Source organism: Mus caroli, unplaced genomic scaffold, assembly GCF_978045245.1.
Source record: "Mus caroli unplaced genomic scaffold, Mus_caroli_1 scaffold_7, whole genome shotgun sequence".
Taxonomy (NCBI): Eukaryota; Metazoa; Chordata; class Mammalia; order Rodentia; family Muridae; genus Mus; species Mus caroli.
Window position 1 is genome coordinate 100,426,385 of NW_028227262.1, and position 11,061 is coordinate 100,437,445.

Here is an 11,061-nt window from a genome sequence, read left to right on the forward strand (position 1 = left end):
GACGAGACTGCATTTCACAGTTCTATCAGCCAGTTATTGGATGTAAACTTCCACCAGAGAAAACACTTGACCTAGAGGCATCTCTCTTCAGCAGAGGCCAACCTCCGGGCAAGGGTGATAGTCGACAGTGGGTACTGCCAGTTGGCTGCACTCCTGGTCAGCTGGAGGGAGAGGCTCTGCTGCTGCTGCTGCTGCTGCATGTTGGCATGCTGATAGAATCTCTCTTGCTTCGTTATCTGAGCCATTAGAAGAGATGTGTCAATATAGTTTTAAAGATGTCCCCCCAAAGCAGGCATGTCCAACTCTAGGGAGATGGATGCAGGAGGATCATAAGTTTAAGGCTCTGTTTCTAAATAACTGAAAGTGGGCCTGAAGATATAACATGTGGGAAGCCCTAGGTTCAGTCCTCACTAGAGAGGTGGGAACCTCCTCAAGAAAGTTTCTTCTTAGCCTACCCTCTCCACTCTTGCCTTTGCAACACCAACCTTAGAAGGAACATCTTCCCACTGTCCTACTTAACATCACATGTGTGACCATAGAAGTCACCAGATACAGGACCAAAGTGAGGAAGAAGGAACAGGCCCCAGCTAACATGAACGAGCAGGGCTTACTGCAAACATCTGGATCCACAATAATTCATTTTACTCTTGCAGTTTGAAGCAATTGTGGGAAACGCTTCAGACCACAGACATATTAAGAAATCATTGACAACTCTTTGTGGTTTCTTGCATAGCTCTTGTTTGCAAAGTGCTTCTGCTTAATCAAAGATTCTATGATGACAGCAATGTTCCCAGGGTTCCCAGGGCTATGAACTTTGGCATTGTGGTTGGAGTGATGGGGAGACTAAGCTGTATATTTAAGTTCATATGATTGAATATTACATCCATGTGGCCTGTAGCTATCATACCTGTAATCATGGTATTTATTTTCTTCTCCATTTTACTTTTCAGTACTGAGGATGGAGCCCTGTTCCTAGCACATGGGTGTACTGTGGCATCAAGGTGTATCTCTGGCCCTCTGTTTGCCTCTTATTTTAAGACAATGTCTCACTAAGTTATCTAAGCTAGCCTTGAATTTTGCTCTGTAGCTGAGGCATGCCTTGAACTTGCCATCTTCCTGCCTCAGCCTCCCCAGGTAGCTGGTATTACAGGTCTGAATCACCAGGCTTGGCTAAGGCATACTATTTAGCAAGATGATACAGAATTTTATGTTTGGTGAGGGAAGGGACACAGATAAAGATGTGTAAAACTGCAAAGCAGAAAGTGCAAATGGATTTAATATTTTTGTAAAACCCCCAGCTGTAGTGGAGAAGTGTGGTCCTGGCAAGTTTTACAGTGGCCTCTTGCAAGCTTAATTTCCCTGCTTTGCTTTGTCAGAAGTTGTTGACTCTTTGGAATGATTATGAGTGAAGAGGGTATTTAACCTGGATACAAACACCCAAACTCTCATAACTAGATCATTTGCTATAAATTGCTTACAATCAAAATTTCCCCACATCATTCTTTGAGATGAAGCTCCACAGAAGCCCGGTGGCTGTACACTCCACAAAGACAGTTCCTTATCCTGTGATCAGGAGGATGATGCGGAATGAACATAGTCATCCTCCTGCTTCTTTCTGAAAAGATACCATCCCGAGCTCATGTCCACTAAGTTTGTTTCTAATCCTGAGAATTCCCCCTTTTCACACTGGGAATTAAATTGGTTTCCTAGGAACACATGGGGACAGCATGTAGCTGGCTGTCAAAGTTTCACAGAACAGACAAGGGCAAAGTTAAGCTCTCCTCAAGGCAATTGTGAGACCAGAGTGACATTCCTGGGAAGTGGGTGCTGTCAGCACACACAGCACAGAGATGTGTCTCCTGTGAGTTTCCCATCTGTGGTGTCAAGTGTAAGTCTCTGTCTTTTTCTGGAGGGTCAAGTGCAGGATATAAAGGCAGTGGCCACTTCCTTGGATCAAATCATGGACTGTATAGTGCCATGTCAAGCTCCAATGTGTCCCCCTCATACTCCACAGACACCCCCTCCTTCTCACCCCAAACCTCTTTTAAATGCATGCTAAAGTGTAGATAAATGAATCTTAAGTGGTCCTTTTTAAAGTTGTGGATTGGGAGCTGGAGCGATGGCCCATCAATTCAGAGCACTTGCTATTCTTGCAGAAGAGCTGGGTTCAATTCCCAGCACCCACATGATGGCTCAGAACCCCATCTATTCACAACTCCAATTCCAGGGGATCCAGTGCCCTCTTCTGGCCTCCAAGGGTACCAGGCATGCATGTGGTATGCATACACACATGTATGCAAACTGCTCATGCATAAAAACTCTTCATTGGTGAATTAATGTGATGTCATCGTCATATGAACCCACTCTTGTGATGAATTTCTTTTCTTTTCTCTCTCTATCTTTTTTTTTTTTTTTTTTTTTTTTGGCTTTTTCGAGACAGGGTTTCTCTGTATATAGCCTTGGCTGTCCTGGAACTCACTTTGTAGACCAGGCTGGCCTCGAACTCAGAAATCCGCCTGCCTCTGCCTCCCAAGTGCTCAAGTGCTGGGATTAAAGGCATGCGCCACCTCGCCCAGCTTTTGAATCTATTTTCTGATGTAGTAGGATGTAGGGATGTAGTAGGAAAGATGGAAGGCACTCATGGCATTACCTACTTACAAATTTAGTGTCCATCTAATGAAGATTAGTGGTAAACTGTCAGATTGACATTTACCTTTAACGTTAATATTATACTTAAGAGAGACTCTGGATATGTTGTTAGAGTTGCTTGAGAGCCCTTTACAGGTGTTTGGATGGAATTACTGGGGCTTTGCAAAAAGCCAAGGATACAACAATGGCTTCCTTCCTTAAGATTATGATGTAGGTCTTTTCAATCTGGCATTTTGCTATGTAGCTTTATATTAGATGTGTTCTATTCAGAACAAGGGAGACCTCTGCTTTGAACTACAGTGTTTTGGGAATGGAGAAGGTTTGATACGAGATACGAGTGGGCCAGAGCCCCATCAAGGCCTCCATCTGCAGAGTTTACTGACAGCTCTTCAAAGGCACATGGATTGGAATGCTTCTTTAAGAGCTCTTTGAGCATATTCAGAGCTGTTGCCTCGGTGAGCGGACATGGCCGAGCTGCTGTAACAATGAAATGGTCTATTATAGTGAGACCTTTGCACATCTGTGAAATTGGAGCCTCACATAGGATTGGCCTTCTTCCCTGTTATTTTCTCAATAATGAACAGAGCCGACCAGCACTACCTTTAGACTCCTCTGACTTTATAGACTCTGGTAGAGCTGGGGAGCACATTCCCCCAGGGGAAATAGTTGGGAAGGTGTGAAAAGTCCCACTCCTCCCTCCACAAGTGCACCTCAGAGGACTGAGCAACAGGTGACAGCAAGAGGCTCAGGTGTGTCCCCTTATTTAATTCTCTGGTATCCAGTCATTCGAGCCACTCCTGCTGAGGCCCATCGGAGCTCGGTTGTACCCACTGGGCTTTGCCTGAGTCCCCAACATAAACTATGAGTGTATTAAAATTGTTTAATGTCCTCAGGTTTGAGAATGACTTGTAATGGATAAAGAGGTGACTCAGTTGTCTAAGTTGACTTCTTCATGGAGAATCAGCAAACAATTGACACCTGCACTTATAAGTTGTGCAAGGATTACGCAGATTACAATAAAAACATTAGCAAATACATTTGATTACCACCTTACTAATGTTAGCTTTTCTCAAATCTTCGTTCACCAGGCTATACTTATGAATATAATAGGTAATGTTCTCCTTGTTATTTTCATACAAGTTACTTAATGTAGATGCAGCTGAATCATTTTAATAAGTTAAAGAACAATGCCTATTTATTGATATCCATCTTACACACTTCCTGCCAATGTCTTTGTTTTGCTGGTAGTTACTTTGGTGTGGATTGATAGAGTACACTTGTTAGGCGCAAATGATGAGCAGCTCATCTGGGGTTTTTGAACTTCGAAAACAAACTTCTAGATTCTTCTGTTAGCTTATTATAGCTAATATCTAGGAGAATGTTAATAGTGGGTGTCCTTAGTATGACATCAGTATTTCTTACTAAACAAGATGGAGATGAGTTGGTAAAGGAGAACCATTTGCCAGAGGTTTAGCTCATTAGTTACCATTTGGTAGCTCAGAGCATCAAGTGCTCTTAGCTGTTGAGCTCTCTCTGTGGTATCCCCTGAGGCAAGTGGCAGCAAGAAGCTCTCAGATTGTCAAAGGAAGCAAAGAGTAGCAAGACCTACAGATGAAAGTCAGATTGTGAGGACTTGGATCAGGGTTCAGGCAGTTGGGTCCTGACATTTTTCTTTTTCTTTTTCTTTTCTTTTCCTCTTTATTTGATTTATTGTTTCCTTTTTTTATTAGATATTTTCTTTATTTACATTTCAAATGTTATCCCCTTTCCTAGTTTCCCCTCTGAAAATCCCCTATCCCCTCCCCCATCTCCCTGCTCCCCAACCTGGTCCTAGCATTTCCCTATACTGGGGCATAGAATCTTCACAGGAGCTAGGGCCTCTCCTCACATTGATGACCGACTAGGCCATCCTCTGCTACATATATAGCTAGAGCCATAAGTTCCACCATGTGTTTTCTTTGATTGGTGATATAGTTCCAAGGAACTCTGGGGGTGCTGGTTAGTTCATATTGATGTTCCTTCTATGGGACATTTTTCTTATGGATAATGAAAAATCACCTCAGGGGTTGCCATGTCCCTTCCCCTCACTGTGCCTCCCACAGTGGAGCTAGGTTCTGGTTCTCTTACTGGGGCCCCTCCTCCAGTTCCTCTGCTTCGTTCACACCCACTTCTTTAGTGTGTGTAAACAGGTAATTGTGGTCAGAGTGAGCCCAGGAGGAGACCTAGGTGAGATCTCTGATAACAGTTCACTGGCTTCTCACCTGCTGCTGCTTTTCTCTGTTCAGAAGCTCAGCAACCACAGTTTCCTCTGCAAACATGCTAGGAAAGCCCCTTTTATTTTGACTCTTTATCCTTCCTGAGTTCAACCATACCGTGAGATGAACCCTGTGGTTAGACTAGCAGCCACGTGTGAATTAACTGTTTCACGTTCAGTACATGAAGAAAACCAGAAAAGGACTGTGGCCAGGTCCTGCAGAGAACTGTCCTTCCCTGTGTGAGCAAAAAGGTCGACAAAGCACGCACCATCCACCCACTGGTCTAAAGCTTATGAGGAAACATTTTCCATAGGGACGGTGAGCAGATGAAACAAAAATAAAGCTCAGGTAGTGGCTGGGCTAAAGCTCAAAGCAGCTGAATAAGATAAAAACAAATTGACTGAAGCACTAAGCACTCACGTCCCTACATGCTAGGTGTGTTTGCAGGCAGTTTGGTACAATCCATGACCTATTACTCTTGGACACACAGCACCATAGGAAAGAGATGAGCTCTGTATGCTGAGCCTGGGCTAGCCTGGGCTTAAATACCACTTATTTGAATGGTTCAAATAGCACACTCTAAGATAGCACATGCTAAGGTAAAAGCAATTTCATCACAATAGCTACGAAGACACATAGATATAAAGTTTAACTTAGGAAGTGAAGGACCTCCGCAAAGAAAATTATAAAACACTGATAAAATAAATTGGAAAACATACACACAAACACAGCTATACACATGTGTGTGCATGTACACACAAATGGAAAGACTGGTTGTGTTCATGAATTGGAGAAACTACAGTTTAAATGTCCATATTGCTGAAATCTCTTTAAAACACAACACCATCCTCATCAAACTTCTAATGATATTCTTCAGATAACTAGAAAAAGCAATTCAAAAATTCACATGGACACACAAAAGCCCTCCCACATTGACAAAGCCATCCAGCACAGAAAGCCATGTTGCAGGTGCCATGTACCCGCTTCCAAGAAATACAATACAGCCATAGGAATAGAAAAGTATAAAACTGACCTTATAGACCAGTAGAACACAACAGAGAATCCAGAAATAAATTCACACATTTTCAGCCACCTGATTCTCGGATGAGGTGACAAAATTATATACTATAGAGAGGACAGTCTTTTCAACATACAGCACCCCCCCACACACTAGACATTTATATATAGAAAATTGAAACATAGCTCCTATCTGTTATCCACCATAAAAACCAACACAAAATGCATCAAAGGCCAAAATATAAGACCTGAAACTCTGAAATCACTAGAACAAAATATAGAAAAGATACTTCAGAAGACTGATATTAAGGATTGGTGTTTTGTATTTGACCTCAAAGTGAAATTACATCAGAGAGAAAGAAGAGTGAAGAGACATCACACAGCAGGGAAGAAAACATCTGTAAACGCCACACAACTCGGGATAACACAGCTGTAAACTCTTCACCTAATGGGGGCTTCAGCCTCTGCTCCACACAAGGAACTAAAGGCCTTAACCACGGAGAAAAGTAAAATCAAGAAAAAATAAAATAAAGAAAGAGCAAAAGATGGACTGAGCAGACACTTCTCAGAAGACCTGCAGGTAACCAATAAATGGATGAAAAAGTCTCAGTATAATTAACCTTAAGGGAAATGCAGACTAAAACAACAAATGCCATCTCACATAAGTTAGAATGGAGATTATAAATAAAACAGCAAATGCTAGCGAGACAGATGGAAGGCACTCATACATTGATGAGGGGAACATTAGCTACTACAGCCACGGAGAACAGTGAGGCTTTTCAAAAGATATATAAATAAATCTACCATATAACACAGAGACTCCACACAGGGCTGCAAAGGAAATGACATCAGAATATCAAGGATGCACTTGCATGCCTGTGTTTATTGGAACAACATTCACAATAGATATACTTGTGAATCAAAACAGGTGCTTAACAGATGGATGGATTGAAAAATATGTGGTACATATACACACACTGGAATTTCATTTAATCATAAAGGAATTTACATCAAAGTGAATGAAATACAGAAAGATAAATACTACACATGAGTTGGGTTTTTTTTTAATCGATAAGAATATAAGCTGGTAATTACTAGAGGTTGGGAAGTGTGGAAGAGAAGACTGGATTTGAACAGTACACACGAGTGTGCATGTAAACGTAAAGCCATTTATATTAACAAAATCATCAGGAAATCAGGAACAAATGAGAAGTTAGCAGAGATCACCCCTCTTACCAATTTCTAACACTTCCTTTCTTCCTCCCAGCACAGGACTCTCAAGCCATTGTCTGCATCACCTGAGGGGACTGTGACAGAGCCTGGAGCCCCTGGTTCCTAAGATGCTGCTGGAGCAGTAACTTCAAATTCAGAACTGCTGTCCTGGGACATTGTCCTCATATGGACTACTGAAACTGTCTTACTACCATACCCAATAGAACAGGTCCTGGCCTAATTAGATTCTAATAATCTAATCATCAAATTAGATTCTAATAATCTCCACTAGAAGTGGAGAATTTATTTCTAAGATACCTTAACTTTCTGGGTTTGCTTTTTGTATGTGACATTTAGGCTGTGGTATAGCTTGGGCAAGGATCTCCAAAGCCCCGCATGCTGATGGGGTTATCTCTAGTCTAAGCCTCTAAAAGAGTTGCTGGGACCATTAGGAGATGAAGCTCAATGGCAAGAAGTGAAGTCATTGGAGATGTGTCTTTAAAGCAGCTACTGGTGCCCCTTGGCCCTTCCTGTTTCTCTCTTCACTTTCTTGGTAAAGAGATCTTCTCCCCTATGTTTCCGCCATAATGTATGGTGGTGCAACAGGTCTGAAGTAACTAGACCAAGCCATTACGGAGAGGTACCTCTGAAACTTTCCATATTATGTGATTATTTTCTAATTAGACATGGTGGTGCATGTCTGAAATCCCAGCACTTGGAAGACTGCAATGAAAGGATTGTGAGTTTGAGGCCAACCTGGTTCCATAATGAGTTCCAGACTGAAATGAAACACAATGGGTTGTCTTGGGTATTTCATGAGGTACAAGAAGCTAATAGAAAATTGGAACCAGGAGGTGTGTCATAGCTGTGATTGCACCTGAGGTGCTGTGGAACTGGATAACTGGTGTGCAGGAGGAATCTGGGAAGTTTTGAGGATCTGGAACCTAGGAATTGTAGAGTCAGAGCTTCAGGGGTAGTTCTGATGAGGACTCAGAATTCCAGACTCTTAATAGCAAAGTGAGGGTTATGTTCATGAGGTTTCAGATGTAAATAAGGACTCTACTGGGGACTAGACTAGAGGCTGTCTTTGCTACACCTTGGTAAAAAAAATCTGACGCATTATGTCCCTGCCTTGAGACTTTGTGGGAGATCAGCTTAAAGCTGATGGAAGCTCATCCGCTGGAGAATGTTTCATGACTGCACAGCATCCCGGCTGTGGCACTGGTACTGTTGGCTACCTTCAACTCAATTTGCTATGAGAACCAAGAGCAAAGAACACAGCAGACTTTTTTTGAAAAGTTGGTTAAGTCAGCAAAGAAGCACACTTAAAGAAAGTCCTGTCAAGAGGGCAGAGGGAAACTTACTGAAGAGACCAAAATCATGAAAAATAAAGCAGGTGCTTCACAGCAGGATAGTAAGAGACAAGTTGTTTGGAACGAAAGAGTCTCTGCAGGCTTCAACACGAAAGTACAAACTTGTTTCCAAGACTTCTGTTTGGGGTACTAGCACTTTACTGTCGTTGGGAAGACCTTGACTACATCACTCTGCTGTCGTTGGGAAGACCTTGGCTACATCCTTACTTCTGCTACCTTCGGTCGTTGGGAAGACCTTGGCTACATCCTTACTTCTGCTACCTTCGGTCGTTGGGAAGACCTTGGCTACATCCTTACTTCTGCTACCTTCGGGTCTTAGACTTACTGAGGTTAGCATCTCCATAGAGGAATTTGCTTCAGAAGTTTATGTGCTCTGCAAAAGAACAATGATAGAGAAAACGTCAGATATAGGCAGATTGCTCAGTGAAGCAGACTGGGCATCGAAAGATCCCTCTGCATATAAGGAGACCCATGTGCCATGAGACCTTTGCACACTATAACAGGAATTCTAAATTCTAGCTGATGGCAACAAAGGGAAGGGACACAAGCCTTCATTCTTCTTTGTTAAAACATATTGGGACTTCCCCAGTCATCTGTGTTCTTCCATATGAATTCCCACATATAAGTCAACGTGGCTCGTTCAGACACCTCTGGTGGCCCAGTGACACCCATTTTCCATGGGGAGCCTGTTACCACTGGCCTTCCTGGGAATTTTCTCAGAACTGAGCCTGTCCTCAGTACCCAGAAGAGTGCAATCAACAACCTGGGACCAGGGATGCAGCTGTGGTCCTGATGCTGCCTGCATATTATGCTCTTAGGCATGGTGTACTAGAGCCTCTGTGCCTAGCTTGTTAAAGGGAGGTTTCAGTGTATCATGTTAAGCCTCTTCCTCCTCTGACACCTAAAACGCTCTACTTCTAGGCATACTGAGCAAGCATGAAACTCTCATCCATGATGTAGCCCAGTTCACTTGCCCATCAACACTGACTCAGTCTTTAGAGCACTGGCTGAACAGGCTTTGAAATCTACAATGCTACTTCTCAAGACTAACAGTCCCTCTTGGAGCCCAGAGGTTGTGAGAGGGAAGGTTCTGTCATGAGGTTCTGTCAGGTAGCAGCAGTTTGGAACTTTGACTGACAAGGTCCCTCACAGCCTTGCTGTGTTGGAGACGATGATGGGTGATCACATCTGGAATCAGCTCACATCTTGGCACAAAATATTGATTTCCCAGTAGACAGATCACACTGCTAGCCGGACGTTCCTTTCTTTTGTCCCTCCAAGTCTCTTTCTCATCCAGTCACACACTATACTATATTCTCGTACAGCCTCTGGCTTCTACCCAGACCCCACTACCATGGAGAGAGGCAAGTGTGTCTGGAAGAGTGTGAACAGGAAGAAAGCCATGGGCAGTGAGCCATATTTACCCCACGTCTGCACATGAGGTCAACACAGGCTTCTACCTTCAACCCTTCACATCTTTCCTTACCCGTGCTGGCTGCGCTCACAGACCGACGCTCTCACTTCACTGTGCGTCTTTGTTCCCTTTGATCTCTACGTATCCCTGTGAGTCTGTGACCTCCACTTCTCAGAAAGTTCTCAGATTATGAAAACAAGATCATTTCCTGACATTTTGCCTGTGTGTGTGGCAACACCACACCTGCTGTCTCCACCTCAGCCATTTTCTGTTTCGACTCTACTTCCTAGTTGGGCCTATCATGTAACAACATGATCACCCCACAGGGCAGAATTAGAATGTGGGGCTGACATCTCTCCCCTTACATGGAATCCTTGGACAGTCTAATCATTCAGTGTTTGGGATGAGTCGTGGGGATAGACTGGACATGGTGAGACCTTACCAGAGAGATCTCATTGAGGTGTTTCAGGTTCCTCTACAGAGCGTCCCCTGCAGACACTCTCTCCTGGGTCCTGAACCAGAGCGAAATACATGTTTCCTGTCAGAGTCTCACTCAGAACAGAGCAACAGTGGCATTTCTTCTTCCCCAGGAGCAGTAGAAGGACCTTTTCTGACTGTGGCATGTTCTTTCGTGCTTGGCATGTACTTGAGAAATGAGGTAACATGGTTCTCGAAGTGTAAACTGCCACCCTTCTTTTGTAGGTTTAGTGTGTATTTTGAAGCCATGCAGACTTGAAATTCACACCGACAATTATAGATGTCCATGATGAGCCATTGTGGATATCAATCACAGAAGCTGCATCAGCCTAAGACAACAAGGCAGAGGTGTGGGGATGCAGGACCATCCCCCTCTATTGACTAAGACTCATTTTTTTTTTTTTTACAGAAGAGAAACACATGCAATTATTAAGCTCCTAACATTTGAGATTGTGCTCCTAGACCTGGGTGTAGAGTTTTATGGCTTTAAAAACAAGAGAATGTAGGGCTGGAAACATGGTGTAGCGGTTAAGAGTGCTAGCTGCTCTTCCTGAGGAACCAAGTTCAGTTCCCACCACCCATGTGAGGCAGCCCCATAACTGTCTGGAACTCCAGCTCCAAGAGATCAAAAGCCTCTGGTCTTTACTTTCAAAAATAATATAAA